The sequence below is a fragment of the Zalophus californianus genome, chromosome 11, assembly GCF_009762305.2.
Source record: "Zalophus californianus isolate mZalCal1 chromosome 11, mZalCal1.pri.v2, whole genome shotgun sequence".
In the NCBI taxonomy this organism is placed as follows: Eukaryota; Metazoa; Chordata; class Mammalia; order Carnivora; family Otariidae; genus Zalophus; species Zalophus californianus.
In genome coordinates, this window is record NC_045605.1 from 3,030,618 (window position 1) to 3,054,476 (window position 23,859).

The 23,859-nt window shown below is 42.8% G+C and overlaps 1 long non-coding RNA gene across 1 annotated transcript in view; it reads left to right on the plus strand.

Annotated features, from left to right (window-relative positions):
- LOC113913482 overlaps positions 1 to 23,859 on the plus strand; it is an 87,371-nt gene that overhangs the window by 49,869 nt on the left and 13,643 nt on the right. Inside the window, exons 3-5 of the long non-coding RNA XR_003517231.2 lie at positions 12,902 to 13,188; positions 15,900 to 16,147; positions 19,010 to 19,098. This is a non-coding gene — a long non-coding RNA (uncharacterized LOC113913482). The remainder of the gene's footprint in view (positions 1 to 12,901; positions 13,189 to 15,899; positions 16,148 to 19,009; positions 19,099 to 23,859) is intronic.

Consider the following 23,859-nt stretch of genomic DNA (forward strand, 5'->3'; position numbering starts at 1 on the left):
GCTAGAACTCTGGAAATCGGTTCTTCCGCTGAACCCCAGGGCTTGTGGCAGTTTTTGCTGTTGGTGCTGTTATTATTGCTTAGCTTATCTCTGCACCAGAGATCTGCCGAAGGTGAAAGCTTAAAATGTTCTCGGGTATTTCCTGAGCCTGGGCACAGGTAGTGCCTTACTAAATGTTTCCATATTTGTGGTTGATTTTGAATGTCCCAATGAAACAACAGCTAAAACAGGTGCAGCTCCTTTAAATTCTCTGGAAGTCACGTCAGTCCATGGGGACTGAAGCAATGGCATCCAGCTTTTCTGCCTACCAGTCAGTGATCCAACACAGCACTACAAGGTGAGAACCAGAGCCCTGATGTTTGGAGCACAGGGGCCTCTTTGCCCACTCTGGGTCCATCAGATGGCACCAGAAATGCAGGCTGCTGTCCACATAGCTCCTGGCCCTGGGACCGGAGGAGGGATGAGGGATGAGTTAGCTGGCAGTGCACTCACAGCTGAAATGGCTGGAAATTAACTGCAGTTCACCCGTCAGGCCATTCCCTGGAAGCTGCAAATGTCTGCATCAACTCCAGAGTTCCAAAACCGTCACCTCAGATTCTCGGCGCTTCCTTCTCGCTGTCCTCCGTGCTGGCTATTTTTCCCTTGCAGTGCCTGGATCCGTCCCCTGCTCTTATGGTCCCTGTTTGGTTGCTCCATGGATCCTACTCATTGGGCTTTCTTATCAGCAAACTCTGAATTGTATTTGGAGGAGATTTGCGAGCCGTAGAAGAGAGGGTGAGGTGTTCCAAGCCCCACGTACCCGCGCACCGGAGTGTTACCACCGTTCTGCCAGAGGTTGTGTTCTGTCTGACATCAGGGCTTCCTGGGAGCACTGCTTCCCCCGCTCCCACCATATCCTCTCACTCTGGAGCAAAGTGTGTGTGTGTGTGTGTGTGTGTGTGTGTGTGTGTGTGTGTGTGTGATGTCTAAATAAAGGGAGCAAGTTTTGGTTTAATAATAGTAAAATAGCTACAGTAATAATGGCAGCATTGAGGCTGAAATATATACACACATGGACACACGTATGTATATGGATGTGTGTGTACATACACCACTCAAGGAGTTATGGGTTATAGACACCAGCTCTAACTTTCTTCATTTTAAAGTTTAAGAAAGTCGTTCCAGAGAATTTTAATGAACAGCCTCCAGTTACAAAGCTGGTTCATCGTTAGGCTCATCATAGGGATCGTGGACTACACGGGGAAGGGGTTCTCCCCCTGCCTGGGAGACTCTCTTCCACGTGCCCAGTGTAACGTAGTTCTTCGGGTTCTCCCTTCGTCCCAGTGATGTCATGCTGGGCCCCTCCGGCCTGGGAGGTGGTCAGTCTCTATGACAGGTGACGAGAGCCACACAAGCACAGCTCCTCTTTTCTTATGTTGGATAAATCTACAGAGCATAGGCAGGTTCGGTGTATCATGCTGCTTTTCACACATCCAGAGCATGATCAGAGTCCCACTGTCGAAGATGAGACAGCTAGTTGTTTGTTGGCTAATTTTTGCCAGAACTATTTCTTTATGCTCTCCTACTAACAGATAGTGGGAGGAATTTCTGAAAAGAAGCAGAGGGGATGGGCAATGGACTCTAGCCCAAGGTATGATTAAAAGAACAAAACCCCAGAGGAGTGAGGAAGAGCACATATAAGCTTTTCATTGAGTGATGGTTGGAATGGATGGATAGACTAGAGTATTTCCCTCCTTCCTTCTCCCTTCTCTTCCATTTAGCTAAACTCTATCTAATATTCAAAATCCATCTCAAGTTTTTTGAACATTAAAGACATTCTCTACCTACTTCAGTCTACACTGATCATAACTTTTTTTGTGCCTTCTTGGGGCATTATTCTTATGGTCTCTTTGTATAAAACTAAATATTTGTAGCATCTATATTTCATGCATTCCAGAATTACTACTTATTACATATCTATTATATCATTATTGCATATCTATTTTTCCTAGTAGAATGAAAATCCCTACCTGTAATTATTTTTTAACACTTTTAGTGTCTCAGGACATCACTGAAAAAGATATCTTCACCCTTTGGACCTCTGCACATTTTTTTAATCTAGGGCACTACCAACCTCAGTTTAACCTCCCCTCCCCCATTCCACTCATTGATCACCTCACCCTTCCAGCCTCCATTTTGCATAGTTGCAGCAATCTTTCATGAGAACAAAGTTTGGGTTTGCCTGTGGATTCTGTGGATGCAGACTCTGCTTCAGCAAGGGTTTCTGCAAGAGTGTTAGAAGTCATGGCATGAAGTTGTAACATCTGGTATACGGTCCTGTTGGGTCCCATACTCTGTTCCTCCATAGAATACATCACAGAGGAGGGCACTCATTCTCTTGAAAGAGAAGAACACATTGTAAGAAGTCCTCTTAGCTTTGCAAGAGTTTTAAATTTGTCCAACATCTTGTTCTCAGAGATGGATTGTGCTCAGGCGAGCTTGCACTCCTTTGTGGGGAAAGTCACCCGATTATAAGATCTAGCCAAGAAGCAGAGATGCATTCATGTGAGTCTATGGTGAAGACTAGAAGGAAAGAGGCCTAATGAGGTTCTATCGATCTGCCTCAATTCTTGCAATTGTAAGGATGGCCCTTAAATGTAGTCTGTGGTTCCTAGGAATTGTCTGGATACTCCCTGAGATCAAGGGAAGTGACTTATGTTTTGCATCGGTACCTCCCTCCCATCTCCCCACAACACGCATGGAGAGAGACACTGCTTTGACTTTTTTTTCCCCCATATGATGTTATTAAAAATCTGGGTTCTTGCCTCTAGTCAGTGATGAAGGAGAGGCTTTCTTTGTTGCCAGTGGTGTTTTTGTTGCTTTCCTTCCCTGCTGATGGTGCGGTGGCTAGGGGACAGGGCAGCAGGAGGTGAGGTCTGCTGTGGTGGTGTTGGGGGCGGGAGGAGACCCAGGGCTCAGGACAGAGGGCGGTCTCCCGAGATGTTGGGGATCATCAGAAGGGCAGCTGTAGGCTGGAGGATGTCGATAACCGCTTCTCTTCTGACGTAGTATTCACTTGACTTTTGGGAGATGATTCCCCCAAAGCCCTACCTGAGTCCCCAGAGAAAGGAAGAGAACCAGGCAGAAGGGCTCTTTTGGCTTTGCTTACTATGACCCTAGAGTGGTAGGGACATGAGCAGAATTACCAGTGTGTGCGATCCAGAGTCACAAGTGACAGGATTCTCATAGACCTCTATGCTTCCAGTGTAGCATCATCGGGTAGAGAGGACTGCTTGTTTAAGAATCACTACGTCTGAATAACCACAAGGACGGCTCTGGGAGCGGCTTCGGTGTTCCTTCTACCACCCAGTGGCCATGTGCACTGAGATTTCATACTGTCCTGTTCTTCAGTCTTCTCCATGGAAAGCAAGGACGAAACTAGCACTGTCCTGTTAGATTTTTGCGAGGATTCGGTGAGTTCATATACAAAAAGTGGTTCCAGCAGCGCCTGCATATATTAAGTTTTGTTTAAACGTTAGCATCATTATTGTTATTTGGCTGCTACAAACATCACTTGGACTCAGGAGACAATGGGATCCGAATCAGGTTTTATATACACATGCGTGTTTCACATGGAATCACAAAGTAACAATGTTGCCTCGCCGCCCTTGCTCCTAGGGATTGAGGTGAGTTATTTTAGTCTAGAGTTCAGTGCTGTCTTCAGTTGTCAGGATACTGAAGTCATCTGGTGCTTTGCTCCAGAACCCCTTTATTTTTCCTATTTCACTGTGATCTCATCCAGTCCCGTGGCATTAAACTGATTGCTCCCAATTTTATGTCTCTGGTGCTTCCAAGGTCCAGAGTTATGTAATCAACCCTCTTAACATCTACTCTTGGATATAGGATAGGCATCTTCTATTTAATGCATCCAAACCTTTGATGTGCTCAACCACCGTAATTGATTTTCTCTTGTGTTTCTGCTTCTTTCATAAATGACCCTATTAGCCACTCAACTGCCAAAGCTGAAAACCTAGAGGTCCTCCCAGATCCTACTATTTCCCTCCCCTACACCCACCCCAAGGCCAGATCCACTCCAGCAGCGTATCCTGTTGACTCTACCACCAAATTATATCCTGCGTATCAGTTCTTAGCTGCCCATTGCTACTCCCCTGTTCCCAGTACCCATCAGCTCCCGTACGGATCACTGAAATAACCTGAACATGTGTTTGTCTGCTCCTCTCCTGCTACATTCCATTGCCCTAACAGTGACCAGAATGGCATTTTTAAAAGGTACATAAGACTTTTTCTTTCTTCACTTCTGAGGCTCATTCACTGTACTTTCTGCCCTTAGTGCAATGTCTTTGAGAGCAAAGATTCTATAAAAATACATGTAAATATCCTTGAGAATGAAACTTACATCATAATCATAGACACCCAGGATTATGCCTAAAATCAGATAATTTTACAATCCCTTCTCTGAGGAGACACTTTGGATTAACTTTTCCTTCTGGGCCATTGTCACTGAATGAAAAGCTCCACTGGATTCTTATCACACTCAGAATAATTAATCCATGTGGCTTTTACACACCATTCGAGGACCTATATGACGAAATCCCTGCCTAAACTTTGACTTCCTTTCTTTTTTTTTTTAAGATTTTATTTATTTACTTGACAGAGAGAGACACAGCGAGAGAAGGAACACAAGCAGGGGGACTGGGAGAGAGAGAAGCAGGCCTCCCGTGGAGCAGGGAGCCGGATGTGGGGCTCGATCCCAGGACCCTGGGATCATGACCCGAGCCGAAGGCAGACACTTAACGACTGAGCCACCCAGGTGCCCCTTGACTTCCTTTCATTCTCCCTCAACGACAGAAACATTTTTCCTGTGTGTTTCTCAAACATCCCATGCCTCTTTCCGCCTTGAGAACTTTGCCCTTACCTTCTCTATGTGTGGTTTTCTCTCCCTTCTTCCAGGTAAGACTGGCTTTTGTCATTCATGTCATTAGCATGACTATAACTCATCACTTAGTCCAGGGAGCCTTCTTGTCATTTGCTACCTACTCTATCCCATTATCATCTTTTCTTTTTCTTTATAGCTCTTAATATCTGCAAAGTTTTTTACCTCTGATTGCCATCCCTTTCTCACCAGAGTCTCAAATCCATGTGAGATTTTATTTTAAAGTTCTATATGCCCAAGGAGAGGAAGAGTGATTGGCAGTAGTTACTCAACGTTTCTGTTGGAAAAAAAAAAAAGAGAGATGAATGAATAAGGGAAGGGAAGAAGAAGGGAAGATAGGAACTGTAAGTTTTAAGAATATCAGATTAAATTTTCACCTACATGGTTCACACACTGCTTCCCCCTGGCAAGGTTGGGGTGGGGGCAGGATGTCTGGGCCTTATTATCAACTGAGTACACGGCCCTTGAAATGAGAGTGAGTGGGCTCTGTTAGAAGAAGCCCAGCATGACGGGAGCATAGAGAGCCTCGTGTAAGGGGACCAGAGCTGCGACTGGAGAGGCAGAACGCACGCCTGCTTAGGAACTGTGGGCTGTGGCTTCTGGAAAATGAGAGGGCAGCATGTTTCAAGTCATGGAAAGACATTTTCTTGAGCACTCCATTTTGCGCCCCGTTGCCCTGTTGCCATGAGTATTTAGTATGCTTCCTGAAGCAAAAGTGTTGGATCTGGCGCAATGAAGCCCAAGAGGAACATTTCTAAGACTTCTAATTGTAAAATTAAAACAACAACAACAAACTAACAGAAAACCAGAAGGTTGGGAAATGAATGGCACTTGGTTTCTGCAGAAGAGATGATTTGTTGGTTCCATCATTATCCAAAAACTTAGATTGTTTATTTTAGGGGGGCAGGTACGTATTGCCAGAGAAATGGCTTAAAAACATACCTACATCCAGTGAATAGAGAGGAAGCGAGGGGGAAACTTTTCATGAAGGTCTCCAAGGACCTTCATGAACCCCAAGGGTGTACTGTTCATGACCAAAGGAAAGGTCTTTGTCTTGTATTTACTCGGGGAGTTCCGAATGAAGCCTTTCAAAATTGTTTCTGTAGGACTGAATTGCTGTCCTCTCACTGATACTCGTAACACACAGTAAGTTACGGCAGTCCTGAAGCAGAGGACTGGAAGGATTTTGCAGGGACGAAGCAAAGGGGAACGAAGCGAGCAGGTCAGAATGCTTCGTGGCCTGTGGATGGGAGCCTGAGGGTGAGTGGACAGGCGGTTAAGAGCTGCTGAGTCCTGTGCTACCTGGTGAGTGAATGAGAAAGCACGTGCCTGGTGCCAGAAACAAGGGCAAGTTGAGACCTCCCCTAAGCAGAACTGAGGAATTTTACCTGAAGAACATCCCACTTTGCAAGCAGGGATGGAATGTCTCTTGCAGATACAGTCAATAAACGTGTGGCTGGCACGGGGCCCTTGGCAAACCATGGTGTCGGACAAGTCACGGGCCCTGGCTGCAGTCGTGATGTTTCCCTTTATTTCTATTTCCCTCCCCTTGGTTTGGCACCTTTCCGCTTAGCACATCCAGCAAGTTATTAAGTGTGTCCTCCGATACTGAGTTAACAAATATTTTCCTTTTTTCCGTTAGTTTCTTACCTCTTAGAAGCACAGTCATGTTGAGACTTACAAACACCTTAAGAAATCTCACTCTACCTCCTCAGTCCCAGGATACTCCTTTTTCTGTATTTCTCTTTATTGGCTGGGAATCCAAAGAATGACTGACTCACTATAGCCAAGATGCCTCCCCTTCTTTCTAAGCCCATCGATACTCACACCCAGAACTCTAACCCAGCTACGTCAAGACAAGGCTACACGTACCCAAGGTGTTCTCCTTGCTCTGCTTCGCTGAGTTCCCAGGCAGGGCCCAGGGAGCTCGACCTGAGCCCTTGCCTTCATGACTATGTCCATGGAAATCAGGATCAATGATGGTCGTATTCATGTCATTTTCATTTCTCTTATTTAAGGACAGCAGCCCATTCATGGTTCTCTTGTCAAGCAGATTCTGAATTTCAGTCATGTTTGGACATTTGAGCATTCAGGGAAGATTCCAAAAGAGCCTCAGAAAATGAGGTCACACACCTTCCTGGCATTTACTTTACCTTTTCAGCCTCAGGAAAACCCAGCTGAACATTTGGCTTATGGACCCCCATACCTCATACTCCTAGAAACAGAGTATGCTCTTGGTTGCCAGGGGCTAGGGGGTGGGGGAAACAAGATGTTGATCAAAGGGTACAAACTTTTAGTTATAAGGTGACTAAGTTCTGGGGATCTAATAAGCAGCTTGGTGACTATAGGTAACAATCCTGTATTATATACTCGCAAGTTGCTAAGAGAATAGATTTTAAATATTGTCACACACACACACACACACACACAATGATAACTATATGAGGTGACAGATGTATTAACTAACCATATTGTGGCAATCATTTATATATATATATATGCATATATATATATATATATATATATAAAATCACATTGAACATTGAAAATTTATACTATGTTATATGTCATGTCAGTATCTTAGTAAACCTGGAGCAAAAAAAGAATGAGGTAGGAGAATTAAACACTGACATGGGGAGATGGCTAAACTGAAAATTAAGTCAGTTGGATTTATTACGAACTCCCAAACCCATGGGCAGCTCATCCCAGCTTTCTGGGTCAGTGAGCTGACCGCCACAGACAGAAGGCAGGCTGCATGAAACACCTGTCCAGAACCTTTCTGTTCCCGGTCTCAGCAAAAGTAAGACCTCTGATCTACCAGAGGCTCCAGTTCACCTTAGAAGGAAACAGGCTTATGTGACTTTTTTTTTTTTTTTTTAATCTGGAAACACTAGTAACGTTTGGGGCCAGCTAATTCTTTGTTGTTGGGGTTGCCCCTTGCCTTACAGTAGGTTGGGCAGCATTGCTCGCTTTTTCCCACTGGAGGCCAGTAGTACTTCCCAACTGTGACAACCAAAACTGTGTCCAGACATTGCCCCATGTTGCACCCGATCCTCACTCCACAATGAGCCTCCCTACATTGTAAGTTAGACATAGGTAGGTAACAGAAGTGCATCACCTTGGACTTAGTGTCAGTTGCTTTAACAATATAATGGGGATAATAATAACATAAGCATTATGGTGGGTTAATGACACAGTATTTAATAACCACTTATATAGTGCTATGTGCAGGCACATTTCAATTATTTATTCATTTAATAGACATGATGTTTCTGTGCAGTAGGTGGTGTCATTAAGTCCATTTTACAGATGAGAAAACCAAGACAGAGGAAAGTTAAATGAGTCTCCCAAGGTCATACAGCAAGTAAGTGGCAGGGCCAGAGTTTCAACCCAGGTAGTCTGGCAACTGAACCTGGTTCTTCCTTATGCCAGGCTTCCTCTCAGAAAGTGGGTTTAGATTACTCGGCAGATGTCCGGCCCCTAGCAAGAGCTGAACACACCGTATCGATGGTTAGATTTGGATTAGCGTTATTATTTTGTATGGCCCCGGAAGCAAGTGCTATGCCAGATGTTTCCTTCTGCACTGTTCACCCTGTCCTTACGGCCACCTGGTGAGCTAGATGGCAGGCAATAACAGCATCTTCATCGGATGAATAATGCGCCTGCATGCTAGCCAGAGAGGTGAGGCGAAGCTGAATGAAAATCTCGTCTCTCTCACCCCCGGGCGAGCTCCCTGTAGCAGCACAAGCCACTTCTGGAGCACTGTGCCAAGTCTTCTGAGAACACAAGGAGGATCATATGATGGAAAGACCTGCTTTCCAAAGGCTTACAATGGGCTGGGGGGGACAAAAGCATAAGCACAGGAAAAAATGTATGGTGATGGAAGAGAGCGGAGAATCCACTAACTGTAGGAGGGACGAGGCGTGTGTGCTGGGGCAGGGTTTCCGAAGAGGCAGGACTTCAAACTGCTCTGGGCTTTGCAGCATGGCAGGGGTTTGAATGCACAGGTGAAGACAGAAAGGGGGCTGCATTTAAGGAGCACTTACTGAGCGCCCGGGATTGCGGGGGACGCTCTCCGTACAACAGGGTCCTGTTGACTCAGCGTCCCAGTGAAGAAGCGGGGATGCCGACTCTCTGCTTTACAGATGGGCACATGCTCTTGCAGGAAGTCTCATTGTTCATCTCTGGTAGAAATCAAATTTAAACTCCCTCTTCCAGTTCCAAAACCTAAGCTATTTCATGTGGAAGTACAAAAGAGGGAAGGGCATGATAGGTTTATAGGGCAGCATAAAGATGTAAGGTACGTAAACCACAGTGACATGGGCGAAAATAGACATTTCCTTTTAAACAGAGAATGCTTGTTATAGAGCAACATGGAAACAAACTTGTTGAGGTAAACTGGTTTCTTTCTAAGGACTTACCACTAACCTATATTTTCTGTTGTTTACTTATTGACTGTCTCTCTATCTACTACCAAGTGAGCCCCCAGGAGAGGGTGACCTTCAGTCCCTAAAACAATGGTTGCTGTCTAAAGGGTAATAAGTATATATTGTAAAATAAGAATGTTTTAGAATAAACATAGCAAGTTAGTGAATGAAAAATAATTTAGAAAAATATCTGAGAATGTAGGGCAATTAATTTAAAATTCAAAATTAAGCCATGAAGATAAATGTAGGGAAGATAAATATGAATTATTGAATTTAATCATAATACATACCCTGATTTATTTTCATTCATTAAGTACATATTTATAGAGTGTCTGATAAAAGTCCGGCAGTGAATTAGGATCGAGGGATTCAAAACAAGAATAAAATATTGTCCTTGTTCTTAAAGATTTTTACTGACTACTAGGGAATTCGGACATGTGAGTTATTTATCAGTGATACAGAATTAAAAGCTGCACAGGTTGGGCAGGTAATGCATGTAATCAGTGGTTCCACTTCTGGATGAACAAGTTTGGAAATAGCTTTTGTGTAGAATTAAAGTCGCTGGCTATTTTTTTTTTCTTATACTTTTAATGGGAGCTAGGACAACTCAATGCAATCTTTGGCCACATTAACCTTAATTCACAATCTAAATCACATCCAGAATATTTCCTTCATCTATGAACATCAATTTTAAAAAAATTTTTGGCAAAATAAAGAATGTGTAGTATATCAAATCTGGGAGATGAGGGCATAAGGTAACTGGTAAGAGTGATACAATTTGGTTATTTTGAGCCCAATTTACAGTATAGTGTAGGATAAAGGATATATAATTATGTCATGGTTATCGCTATCAGTATTTTCAGGATAAAAGAAAAGGGTTGCGAATAGAAAACCAAATATATTAAATAAAAACTTTGGAATCTTAAATATGATTTGTGACTATCACTGTGAGTTCATGCTGTCTTCACTTTTAATAAAACGCATGTTTTCCAGCTCTGTGCACAGGTCTAGAAGCCATGCCAGTCTAGTGGCAATGGTCGCCTCTAGTATCCAGATATCATTTTTAAATACCATTTGCCACTAACAGGAATAAGGGCTCCTTCTAGAAATGGCTGATTCCAGGTCAGGGACAGGGAATGTAAATGAACGTGGGATGTCTTCTTGAGCCTGAAAGCAAGGAAGCTGGCATGGGGTCATGCTGAAGCCAATTTGAGAAACTCTTGAGCCATCTTGAGACACTTCCACAGGTCAAAGGTGGGGAAATATTCGCTCCAAAAAAATGATGTCTTCAAATGATTTAAAAACATGGGCTAGGGTGCCTGGGTGGCTCAGTTGGTAAGCGACTGCCTTCGGCTCAGGTCATGATCCTGGAGTCCCGGGATCGAGTCCCGCATCGGCTCCCTGCTCGGCAGGGAGTCTGCTTCTCCCTCTGACCCCATCCCCTCTCATGTGCTCTCTCTCTCTCTCATATAAATAAATAAAATCTTTAAAAAAAAATAAAATAAAAAAATTAAAACATGGGATACATTTTAGACAACCATTGTGCACCAAACTTTTTTAAGGAGTAGGCGAAACAAAAAATTCTCAATCACCAGTTAAAGTTACTAAGGCACTCATTATTTATTCTGATGTTTGATAAATAAAGGGAAATGAATTAACCCTTTGTCTTCTTTTTCCTGTATGAATTATATTCCAGGGTAACCAAATTAGACCTAGTATATGAAGGGTAATTCTTATATTAAGAAGAATTTAGCGGATTAATAGAAAAAACACCATTTCATGATTGGTAATGAAAGATATATCATGGCGATGGCGGGAAGGGCAAAAATCAGGAGTTAAAATCAGCTTGACAGGGATCTTTAAAAAGAAAAGAGCAGACTGCCATCACCGGACCTACCAATCATTGTTAGCACTGTTAAAGCTGAGGCGTCCCGGACATGATGTAGCTTCCTGTATGATACAGTATGAAGTACTCTGCACAACCCAAGAAACCTTCTTGCAAAATAAATTAACTGGAATCTAATCAAGACTTTAAAATTAATTTCCAGTATACAGGAAATCTAGGGCACAGACGAACTTGTTAAACACAAAAAAGCAGTCAGCCAAATCTAGAATAAGAGATATTCTATAGGTCAGTTTACCCGATTTCTTCAAAATGTTCACTGAACTTTAAGAGAAGAGGCGTTCTTCTATATATATTTGTAAGAGATTTAGATATAACCAGATGCAAAGAATACTTTGTTCGGATTCCAATTTAGACATATCAAGTATAAAAATCCATTTTTTTCAAAATGAATAATGAGCTAGATTACAACCCAAAGAATTAAATAAGTATCCATGAGTCTGTAATGATGTAAATGAATGAATGCATAAATAAATAAGAGGAAAAAGACAAATCTTCCTTACAGAAAACTCAAATAATGTATGTAGATAGTCTTTCCTCAAGGAGATGGACAGTATGGAAAACTAGGAAATTTTCAGTGGAGAAACCCAGCATACACCCCTAACATTCATAATGGTGTGTACCTGAATGTGTGTATATGTAGACATGGATATATACATACGTGTGTGTGACGCACACACACAATATGTCACTTTAACCAGGTGATCAGGATCAGCATTACCCATGGTAAATTGCGTTGATAACAAGAGACCCCTGGTATGAAGCACTGAGAAAGTCACTTAACCTTTGCGGTCTTTCTCCCAAAAACCTGTGACTCCAGTCTATTCATGCAAAAATATCAGACAAACCTCAAAGAGGGACCTTCTACAAAATACTTCTTTTGAAGTATCAAAGCTGTAAAGATCAATTTAATTTTCTGCAAATCTCAGCCTTTCCACTAGATTTACACTAAAATGTGTAACAGGGTTTAGAGTTATTCCTACTCACATAAAGGACTTCAGTTCTTCATCATCATCTACTTTGGTGGCTGGGTATCTTTTCTTCCCCTCAAATTAAATGGTATGGGCGAGGTACTATAATAATTTCTATTTAGTTTTAGATTCATGGCTATCATGAGAAATTTAGGATGCATTGATCCTAACTTTGGAGATGATGAAAAAGCTATAAAATTGTAGTGGAGAATGGCCCAGAATGAGGCTGCTGCTGAACAACCCTGGTGCAGTCAGTCACTTTAGAGAGAGAGAAGCCTCGGGGTGCCTGGGGAGCGCAGTCGGTTGGGCATTTGACTCTTGGTTTCATCTCAGGTCATGATCTCAGGGTCTGGGATGAAGCCCCGTGTTGGGCTCCATGTTCAGCGGGGAGTCGGCCTGAGATTCTCTCTCCCTCTGCCCCTTCCCCACTGCGCTCACCTTCTATCTCTAAAATAAATAAATAAATCTTAAAAAAAAAAAAAAAAAGGACGTCAGCCTAGTGTCAAGGGCCTTGGCTCCCTCTAAACAGAGTCTGGAAATGGGAATATTTATGTTATGTGTTTTAATGTCCCGATGGTGAGGAGATATTAGCATGCTAACTTTATCCATGGGTACTTGATAACTGGTGGTCGATGGCTCCTAAATGTCAAGCATTTTGCTGTGGTAGGTACTGCACCCTTGCTGTGACCATCTAGGGCAGACAGTGGGAAACACACGTGAACCCACATGGGCAACAGAAGAGACTGTGAGCTCACCCAGGGGAACTTCACATTGACTTAATGACATATCAGCCCGGAGCAATCCTGGGAACTTCCAAAGCAATATCTCAATAGAGATTGTGGATGGATATGTAAAAACAGAATAGACCGGAAAATCCTGCTCATCTCCTTTTTTTCGAAGATAATCTTCCTCCCGAGTTACTCCGCCCAAGAGTCAAGAGAGACAGCAACAACAGTAAGTGGGAAAATGTGGAGGGGTGTGTGTGTGCGTGTGTGTGCATGTGTGCGTGGGGGGCGTGGGGAGGTTCTGTTCATCGTCCAGCTAATTAATCTTCCCTAGATCCCTTTCTTTCTGTCTCTCTGCCTTTCCCTGTCTCTGTCAGTCTCTGTCCCTCTCACACACATGTATGTTTGTTCTTTCTTTTCTTTCTTCATTTTTGCCACCCCTTACAAGTGAGTGGCATTGCTAACTACATTTTTTGTGGGGGCGTTAGAGAGAGAGGCAGGGAAGAAGTTAGGCAGGTAGCACTTCAGGAAGGTGCAGGTGCTTCCTGCCCTGGGCTTACGGGACGGCTGCAACAGTAGCTACTATGGGGTAGAAGATGACCTGGTCAGCTCCAGCTCATTTGCCTTGAGGTTTTGAGCCCCCCAACCAAGGACCATACCAGGCCAAAACTCCCCGTCCTGACCTGTAGGAGGAGAGCTTTAGGGTATCTGAAGCAGCCTCAGTTAGGATCTGCCCTAGCTACATCCCAAGACCCATGGGGGCATAAAAAAGAAGACAACCCGGACCTGCTCCCCGACACACACACACACACACACACACACACACACACACAGGTGCCTTCCCCAGCCTGCCTGTGTCCCTCCGTGAGTGTGCTCTGAGCAAAGCTGGGCTGTGTACCCTCACTGCACTGTTCTGTCCTTGAATTCTTTCTTGGTAGAGAACAAGAAACTTTCAGTGACAGGGGGACAGACTCCGGAGGTGTTTGGCCTGAGAACCACAGTTCAAGTGTTTTTCCCCTCATTTCCCAACTGCTAATGGCTCATGCAATTAGAGACAGCAATCACCTTACTTACATTAGCTGGCAAAAATGTTTTTCTGCACACTTCATCTGCTTTGAACCTCTATGAACTTCCAGACATTTATATACCATTTATATACCTTGAGGATTTATATTTGAATGATGGTAATTATTGAGTATTTGCGTATGTGTGTGTGTGTGTTAATGATCACATAGCCTGGCAATTAACAACCTAATATCTTCATTTTTTTTAAATGGTTTCCCTAAATGCCTCCGAAAATATCCTTCTTTTTTGGGAATTTTTTTTTAATAAGGATGTCCCTGAGTTATATTGATTTCCCTGCCCCAGTCATGGAAGTGGCCATCTTGCAAGGAGCCCTGATTTCTTTTTGTGGGGAATAGTATTAGAGACAAAAATCTGAGAGCTACAGATTTGTTGTGGAGATGCCTATAGAGGTGTATGAGTATTTAAGGTAAAGTGAAGTGGGGTGTATTAGCCTTTCCCAAGATGAAATTCTCTTTTTCCTCCAAGACCCCATTCACATGTATGTTTCTAATTTAATTCTATTTCTTTTGACCTTGTTCTAATATGAGAGCTAATTTCCTCTTTTTTCCTTCTTTAACGTATCAAGTTACTCGGGGCCATATGAAGCTATATGTATACACTGGTGCACCACCCCCACACACAGACTTAGCAGTATTTATTCATTTCCTTGTTTCCTTATTTGCTGTTTTATATCTGACTCAAGCATCTCAGAAAAGGTTCCAAATTGTACAGGTGCAGGTGATCTTTTTCCCTGATGGTTGCTTAAATCCTAATTGCTTAAAAATAAAAATAGGTCTCAACCTTTCTGCAAGCTTAAAACAAACAACAATAAAAATCATTTCCCAAACAGAAACCACTTAAAATACCACACCAAAACAACGTATGTGGTAAGACAATCAAATACAAGCATTGAGATTTTGTTGAAAATAGTCATTTAAATATTTCCATGGGCGTGAGTGTCAGTCTTTGACTCTCTAGATAGTTAGCTTGAATATTTCACTCCACCCTAGCCAATTGGGTAAATATAGATATTTATTATTGCCGTATTGTAAGAGTCCCACATTTTACAATTTAATTAATGGCACAATGTAAAACCAATAAGAATCAATAAGGAGAAGAATTATCCACGTCTTTTCAAACTGTACTAAAATAATTTAAGTAGAGCAATTTCTGTGGTCTCGGTATTCCACAAGGTCCGACTCATGAGAGCGGGCATACACAGAGGCTATGACTCGTTTTGCTGAAGCCAGGGTGCCTTGCTCCCTGCCTGAGTGTATGCTGGCGCAGTGAACAGCGTCCCTTCTCAACTACCAACATGGCGTGTTGGACATATTTCTCACCTGGTCCTGCATCCTGCCACCTCTCCAGAGATCCAGGTTTCCCTTTCTTTCCTGAGCTCAACAGCAGGATTTCTGTTTTTATGGGTTGCAGTTGCTGCGTCATCCAGCTTCTTGCATGCCTTCTTTCAGCGGGTTGGGTCTCCGCTGTGTCTGTGCCAAGTTTGGCCTGACTGAGGCTTGAACATGTTGACTCTACCACCTGCTCTCTTCACTTTCCCATTTGTCCAAAGCTTTTGTGCTGGATTAAATAATCTTGATACTTTGGAAAAAATTATGTGATGTTGTGTTACCTATAAGTGAATATCCATTGTGTCATTTGAGAAATTTAGGCCTTGGCCAAACATTAGGCCTTCTCTCTTCAACTCCCTCTAGAGATGATCAGGTTCCTCACTCACTGAACTAATACAAATCAGGAGCCAGGGAATTGTACATGGGCTCCCTCGTCAATAGACTGATAAAATTCCTCCAGACACAGTCCTCAGGTTTTCAGGCTTCCCTCCCAACAGCTTACTCTTCCTTTCACTGATTCCAACAGCCCTTCCAAAATGAAGCCCCACCTGTGGGAGTGTCTTCCTTCCTGTCTGCAGCTTCATGGACCAAGGGGACACACTGATGCAGAGAGAAAAAAGACAGGCCCTGGCTATGAGGCCCAGGAACTGGGTCAGAGCTCACGGGACGTGAGGGGGTCCACAGAGCAGGTGTGATGCCGCATACCCACGTGAACACATCCTGGCCCCTGGCGTCTCAGGGAACTCCCTGTCAAACACGGTGCTCCATCAGGAGGTGAGAGGTGATGGAATTCTTCTTCCACTACTGCCTTTTTGTCTTCATGCTTATGTCATGCTTACGTGGGTGGACTTGACCCTGATAAACTGGACTCTTCCACTGAGGGGATGATGTGGGCCTGCGTGGGGAGACAGGCTTTACTGGGAAGCTAGAAGCAGAGCTATTATTCAGGCTACCTGGCCTTGGCTCTGCTATCTCCTCCAGATGCAAGTCCGATTCGGGAGCTCGCAAGGGCCAGTCTGGCCCTGGCCATTGTCTTCTCAGACAGCCTCACAGGAAGGAGGTGTGTCAGTACCTTTGGCTGCATTCAGGCATTCTTCTTTCTTGTCTGTTAACGCACCGTGGTCTTAAAAGTGCAAGGACCATCACGATGCACACCGAAAGCTAGCTATTCACAGGAAGTCCATTTAAATAAATTAGCCAAATATTTGTATTATTAATCTTTTATTACAGATAAGTACACTCTGAGAGGAAGACCAGGGTGATCCTGATGTAGCCCTCTGTTTTGGACACTCCCTATGTCGGGAACCGTAAAGCTTCAGAAGCAGAACAATCAATGGCTAAACAAGGGCTAATTGTGAGAGAAATACTCTTTGTTGGCCACAAATGACCCTTCATTATTATTTTTTTAGGTTTTAAAAATCTGGAGTACAGCTTAGGAAATGATCAGAATGTAGCAGTCTCTAAAGAAGCGTGCTTCGTGTTGGCTAATGAGCTGGAATTGGCCGACCCCTCTCGCATAGCCCAATCACTGTGGAAGCAACAGAGCTAGGTCAGGAGTCTGCCTCCAGTGAGGAGACCAAAGTGAAGGCTCCCTGGGTCAGTCAGGGTAAACCATTCAGCTGCTGGACGGAGTCCACTCATCAGTGGCTTCAGCAGGATAGAACTGTATTTCTCTCTCAACAGTCTGAGCAGCCTGAGCATGAGAGCTCCAGGGCTCCGATGTCGGGGTCTTAGGGACGCAGACTTACACCATCTTGTCATGGTTTAAGACCTCGGCTTACGCCAACTTGCCTTCCTTCCACTCTGAAGGAACAGTGCAAGGGAAAGGGGAGAGTACATTCCATCCCTCTTAGGTACACACCAAACAGGCTTCACTAACTTCCCTCTAGGTAAAATGCAGTCATTTGACCAAAGCTAGCTGCAAGAGAGCTGGTAGGAAAAATCACAAACAAAAATTACCGACTTTAGCTGATATGAGCCCACTTGGAAGTGCCATTACTGTACAAGAATGAGACATGGATCTTGGGGTGACCACTTTGCCAGCCTCCAGAAGCATCCGACAGATTTATCCCTGGCAACTTGAAGTGGCAGTAGGCTGAGGTAGCCTTGGTACTCAGGCAGATCTTCCTACTTATTCTCATTATGTCAGTTCTGATTCGATCCCCATTTTCTGTAACTGATACCCTATCCTGACATACTGATTGTCCTGGTGTCCTCCTGATTAGCGTGCATTTGCACTGTCAGAAGTACCCCGGTTTGGCACATAAGTAAGATAGTCACCTTATCAGTGGCCTTCAGGCAGCACCTTTCCCTGCATGCCTGTGCCCCCACCCCAGCTCTGAGACTGAGGAAAGACTGGTCCGCCATCTGTTAGAAGGGAGCCTGGGACACGATTCCCAGGTCCTACCAGAGAAGCATGACCTTCCTGCTTTACAGGGGCAGGAGGGAGCAGAAGTCACTGCACACAGTAGTAGGCATCATTAGATCCCATAATTAATCTTTTTCTTGAGTCAAAATTGGCAAGTTTTAAGAAGGTAAGGCTAACTTATATCATGTCTCTTCTTTCAAGCCACATGGCTACTGTGGTTGGTTCTTCCTGATGTCTACACTCGGTTGTTGAACCTATGAATTGTGTCTCCTTTGATGGGATATTCTTTCAACTTTGCCTGATCCAGAAGATTCTAAATACCATTTCCCATTGGCCGTGTACTTGTATCTGATAGTCGTACCATTACTGCAGCCCCAACCAAAGGTAGTCACAGACACCAAAGGCAGTCTGTTAACTGCATCATCACGAAAGGCTTTTCTCATACAATGTTGGGAGTCAACACTGGAAAAAAAAAGAAAGCAAGACATATGACTGGAGACACGAAAGGCTGATTACTCGTACTCCCCCTAGCTCTGTTTACAGAGTAACCAATGAAAAAGTTGTCATGTTTCTTTTATCTACCCCCCTGCCCCGCTGGGGTTATTGATGACTCCAAGATGAGGCCTTCAAGGTATCGCTAAGATTTGCAACAGGCAGGTAAACTTGACAGAGAGTAGACATTGAGCTACAAATGGGAAACAAGGACCTAAAAGGTGTGTCACAAGAGCAGGAGGATGTGGGATAGCCTAGCCCAGGGTTTGGGATGCAGGATCTAGACTCTGAGAGTAAGCGATGCCAGGCTTCCCCGAGGTACTGAATGGGCAGTGAGTTGACAAAAAGAATATGGAAACCAGGTATTAGGCTCCATGATGCGGCAGCTGTACCGTCCCACTTTCAGAAGAATTCATGGAAACTCACTTGGAGAGAACTCTAGTTTGCTGGCGAGACATGAGTCTGTGGCACACGGTAGTAGGCAAAACTTTGGCTGACCTGGTGCCTTTTCCCAAATGATAGTGTCAGTCAGAGATCAAGCCAGGCCCACTGCTGTGTCATTCTCATCTCCCCCTTCTCCTGATTCCTCACTCTGTCCTCTAGCAAGCCACGGCTTGTGTCCTTGCTCATGGACCCAATCAAAAAGACTGATCTGCCAAAGGCAATAAATTACCAAAAGTCATTAGTGTGGTGGGAGACACCACCTGTTCCCTTCACGTTGTGGTTCAAGCCTCTCACTAGTTGTCTCTTCCCCTTTTCCATCTGTTTTCTTCCAGAGGACTCCTCTTCCTTGTACTGCAGTGCAGACAGAGCTGGGCAGCTGTGCTGATGCACACGCGTGCAGTCCTTCCCTTGGTCTCCCTTGGTGAGTCATTTGATTAGTCCTTGAAAATGCAGCACCAGTTTCCACTTCAGAGAACCCTCTCTGTTCATAAGAACCAGCCCTGCCCTCCTAGGGGAGCTGAGTAAATCCCCCAAGGCTGTCCTGATGAGGCCAACAGTCCGTGGAGTTCTTCCCATGCAAATGAGGTGACCTCAGTCAAATTTGGCCCATTGGAGAAGTTGGAGAAGAATCACGGAAGCGTAGTGTAGCAGTGAAGACCCAGATCCTTCTAGACTTTGTCATTCTTTTCCAGATGCCCAGGGGGATACTTGTCTCATCCTCCTATATCCTCCTTTGCCAGAGGAAACAGAGCCCTCAGCTCAAGAAGCAAAGCTGGTCAGGCATTTTTCTGCCAGCGAGAGAGCTCTTCTTCTCCCCTCCCTCTGTCCCCATTTCCCTACCTCTTTCCAGCACTCAGAAACTAGACAAGAATAATGGGGATTTTTGAAAACAGATACTGTCTTTCTCAAGGATAGCCTTAAGCAGCAACATTTTAGATGATAAAGCCTCATCATTCATAGCTCTGTCTATGAACTTTTTTGGAAAAGTAAAGAAGTTAAAGAAAAGCATATTGTTCCTTTCTTTTTTGCCAGATTGTTTATATACCCCTCCTCTTACTCTAGGCCTCCTGTGGGATAGACAATTAAACAAATTCATACCAACGTCCTAATTACATTCAGCACGCTCCTCTCTTTCCTCAGGCTCAGTCTTAGGGAGGACGGGACTGTCCTTTGGAAAGGACAGAACAGCTCTGCACATTTGCATATCAGAAACTTCCTTGCATGCACAGCTTTTCAGTCATTTTCCCCAATTCCTGTGTAAGGTGAGAGAAGAAGATCACTCTCTGAATTCCAATGAGAGGGAAGAGGGGCATGAGGAATAAACAGACTTCCAGAGACTGACCCTGTAAGCTGATTAACCAAACTGAGATACAGGGGGGAAACGGAGTTGGAAAGTTGCAGAGATGGAAAATAATCATGTCTTTGGTTTTTATGCAGACAGAAAAGTGAGGTTTGATGAGAGGTGATTGATCGATGTGCTAAACCTTCAGATTAACGAGAGAATGAAGACTTGTATATCACCCGTGATTTTCAGTGGCCCCAGCTATCTTGCTGACACCTAAATGCATCTCTCACCAGTTGAGGGCGTAAGGATTCATGCTGTAGATGTGGGAGCGGATTTAAGTCTGAAAGGCTATTAATACTTTCTTGAGGAAAAGTTAGTTAACCTGTCCGATTGCCTAGTGTGTGCTGTGGTTCATTTGTGTTACAAATGTGATTCTTTATTCATCTCAGCTTAACATAAATTGAGATGTTGATGGATTTTTCTAAGGAAATAAATGAGTCATGATAACTCTTTTCCTCTATGAGGATGAATGTGGAGTACATAATCATTATTTGAACAGGATGTTCCTTTAGAAAGCAATTGAGATGACACGTCTGTCTCCAGGCTGTTTGAGGGTAACTTAGCAGCACGTCTGACAACAGGATTTTGTCCCTTTCTCTTTCTCAGAAATACTTTCGGAAGTCAGGAAATTAAATCCTCTGGGCGACAAGTACCTGTCCTTACTTTCTCTACTTAGATGTACTCAACGGACTCCTGTCTCTGTTGCCTGATAGAATGTGCTTTAACCTTTTATTGTGTGATTTGTGAAATTTAAAAAGTGACATCCTAAGAATAATACAGAGAGATTCAGGGTAGAAAAAGCATATACTAAAATTTCAGAAATAGATATAAAGTGCTTTTAAATTTTATTGTGTGTGTGCACGCGCATGTGTGCATGTGTTTTCATTCCCAGCTACAATGATTATAATAAATCACCTCTACTGAGAACTCTAAAAAAAAAAGGAAAGATAATATGGTGAAGTGATTTTTATTATCTTAAAACAATTTCATGATGGAACATTTGGAAACTATGGAAAACTTTCAAACAGAAGAGAAATACCATCCACATTGCCTCCATATGCTTATGTTGTATCTTCTGGATTCGTATTTGCAAAAAGCACATCATGATAAAATTGCATTGACTTATTTTGTTATATAAAGACTCTTGTACCACCTGTGCATTAGCGCAAAGTGCCTTTAGTCAGAGGTGCCAAAATTAGAAACTTTACCAAAACATTAGAAACATGCTTGCAGCTTCGTTCTACACATACCGTTCTCCTCAATGGTGGAGTGAGTAAAAGTATCTGGGGAGAGAACCGTCAGGAAGCAATGATTACATGTGCTGTAAACATAACTTCATAGAATTTTATTTTATTTTATTTTATTTATTTATTTATTTTAAAGATTTTATTTATTTGACAGAGAGAGACACAGCGAGAGAGGGAACACGAGCAGGGGGAGTGGGAGAGGGGGAAGCAGGCTTCCTGCCGGGCAGGGAGCCCGATGCGGGGCTCGATCCCAGGACCCTGGGATCATGACCTGAGCCGAAGGCAGACACTTAACGACTGAGCCACCCAGGCGCCCCAAAAGAATTTTTTTAAAAGAAAAAAAAAAAAACAGAATGGAATCACATTTGTTATTATTTTTTTCAGCAATTCTTTAAGTGGGTCAGGTTAGCTTTTAATTTCCCTGCAGTTTCCTTTCCTTGTAGGTTAAATTCGCCGTCTGTCTGCCACACATTTTGTGTAAGAATCACCTGAAAATTGTAAAGCTTTTTGAGTTGCTAAAGACAGAGGTATTAAAAAGCATTATGAGGTCTATAAGCCATGTTAATTTTATTTGAACTGAAATTAGTGACTTAGATTTTCTTCTCTCGTTTATCTACCTTGTAATCTGTTTAGACTGTTGTATTTTATTAGTTGATGAAAATCCTATGATGCTTCTAAATTTTTCTAGTTACAGAAAAAAAAAACGGCAAATGAAACAAACAGAAGGAACTGCAGTAAGTTTAATAAATACTCGGCAGAACTAACAAGAAAGGAAAGAGCTGATGGCACTATGATGAGGACTCAGTGGGATGTAGCTGTCTATCAGTTTGTCATTTCAACTGTATCTCCATAGCACAGAAGAAGAACGAATTGGTTTACATCACATAACTGTGATATAATGATAGCACTTGCATGTGTATGGCTTCTAGATTTGCAACGTGACCTTGGGCAAGAGCTACAAGATGTGCTGTAGATCAAAGGGGAAATCTTAACTCTACAGAAGAGGACAAGATTTCGAATTAATATGATAGAAAATATGCTACTAGTCAGAAATTGATAGGCATATCGTCAAACGAATTCTTAGGAGGGGGAAAAAAGATGTTAGAAGCTCAGCATTGGATAGATAAGGAAAAAATATCAAGTATTAACAGAAAATGTATTTGTTAGAAATAGTCATTTTTTAAGCAGATAGGATGGAGAACATTCAAACATCACCTCTTCTTTCCTATTCTTACTGTTGTTACGTTGGTGAGTGATGGCATCTTAGAACACTAAAAACAAGTACTTAGATTTTCCCATCCTTTTCCTGTTGTATGTATGACTAAAATTCTACAAACACATCATGATATAATTTTTATGTAATCTGGAAAAATATGTAGTCAAAATTAATTAGTAAAGGGAAATGCTGTGATGTCCTCCAACTGCAATGGGTGCCCATGACTGAAGGTTAAGAAACATTTGGAGAAGACAGTGAGATAAGCTTTAGAATTGACATCTCTCCTCTCCTTTTGAGGACTATGGTGTCAGCACTGACTCTAGCATTGAGAAAATCAACAAAAATAAGAAAAGAAAAATAGTAGGTAGGACCAAGGCCTTGGCTCAGTAACTAGCAACAGTATCTCTCTCAGAAATTTACTCTGCATGGAAATGAAAAGCATGGTATCTCAAAAACAGCCTTCACTACCTGGATTGGTTAAAATTGCTTACTTTTTCAAACAAGATGTGTATACTCAACCTCTCATATTCTCCCCAGTCTTCCACTGGGGAGAATATGAGATATAATATATATGTACATATATATATATTTGCTTTTTGTAAAACCTGTTTTTTCCTACCAATCGCATAAATATGCACAGATAATATTATAATCCAAGGAGTCATCTGAGGGCAACCTTGATAGCACCATCATTTTCATAAGCTTTGAGTTCACACTCTGCCTCAGATTTGGTTTGACATTACATTCTATGAGCCTTTTATTTCATATGTAAACACAGTGAGTATCCTTTGCATGGTTGCTGCATTGAGTATATTAGATCATGCAACTGAACATAACTTTACATACTGCCTGGACTATAATACATACAAAAATCAATTCCATTTTCTTCCCCTTTATTCAAATAGAGATTTCCAATATTCATATCACTTTTTCTCCAAATCGCAGTCTAACAGAGATTCTTGTGGGGAGGAGTCACGGGCAATAAGAACCCCGTTCTCTGTTGATTCCCAGTGACCACATTTTAGGTTATCGGAATTCTAATCTTCAGATAAGGGAAATGTTAGTATACGTCCAGATTTTCCAGGCACACCTATTCTCCTCTCTTTACGTCATTTTCTGTCGGTCCTGCATTCTTCTTTGGGGTCTAGAATATATATCACAGTCCTATCTAGTGCTCCCTGGATTATAATCTTGAGAGAAAGTTTGAGGCTAGCACGTAATTAGCCCTCATGTATGTTTGCTAAATGAACCAACATGTCACATTAGTTATTTGATGACTTGTTTAATAAAAGGGAGAAGAAATTCTTCCCCAATAGCTTTTCCAGCTCACTCTAAACAGATTCCTTCTTTGTTCCACCAGCTAAATGTTAAGAT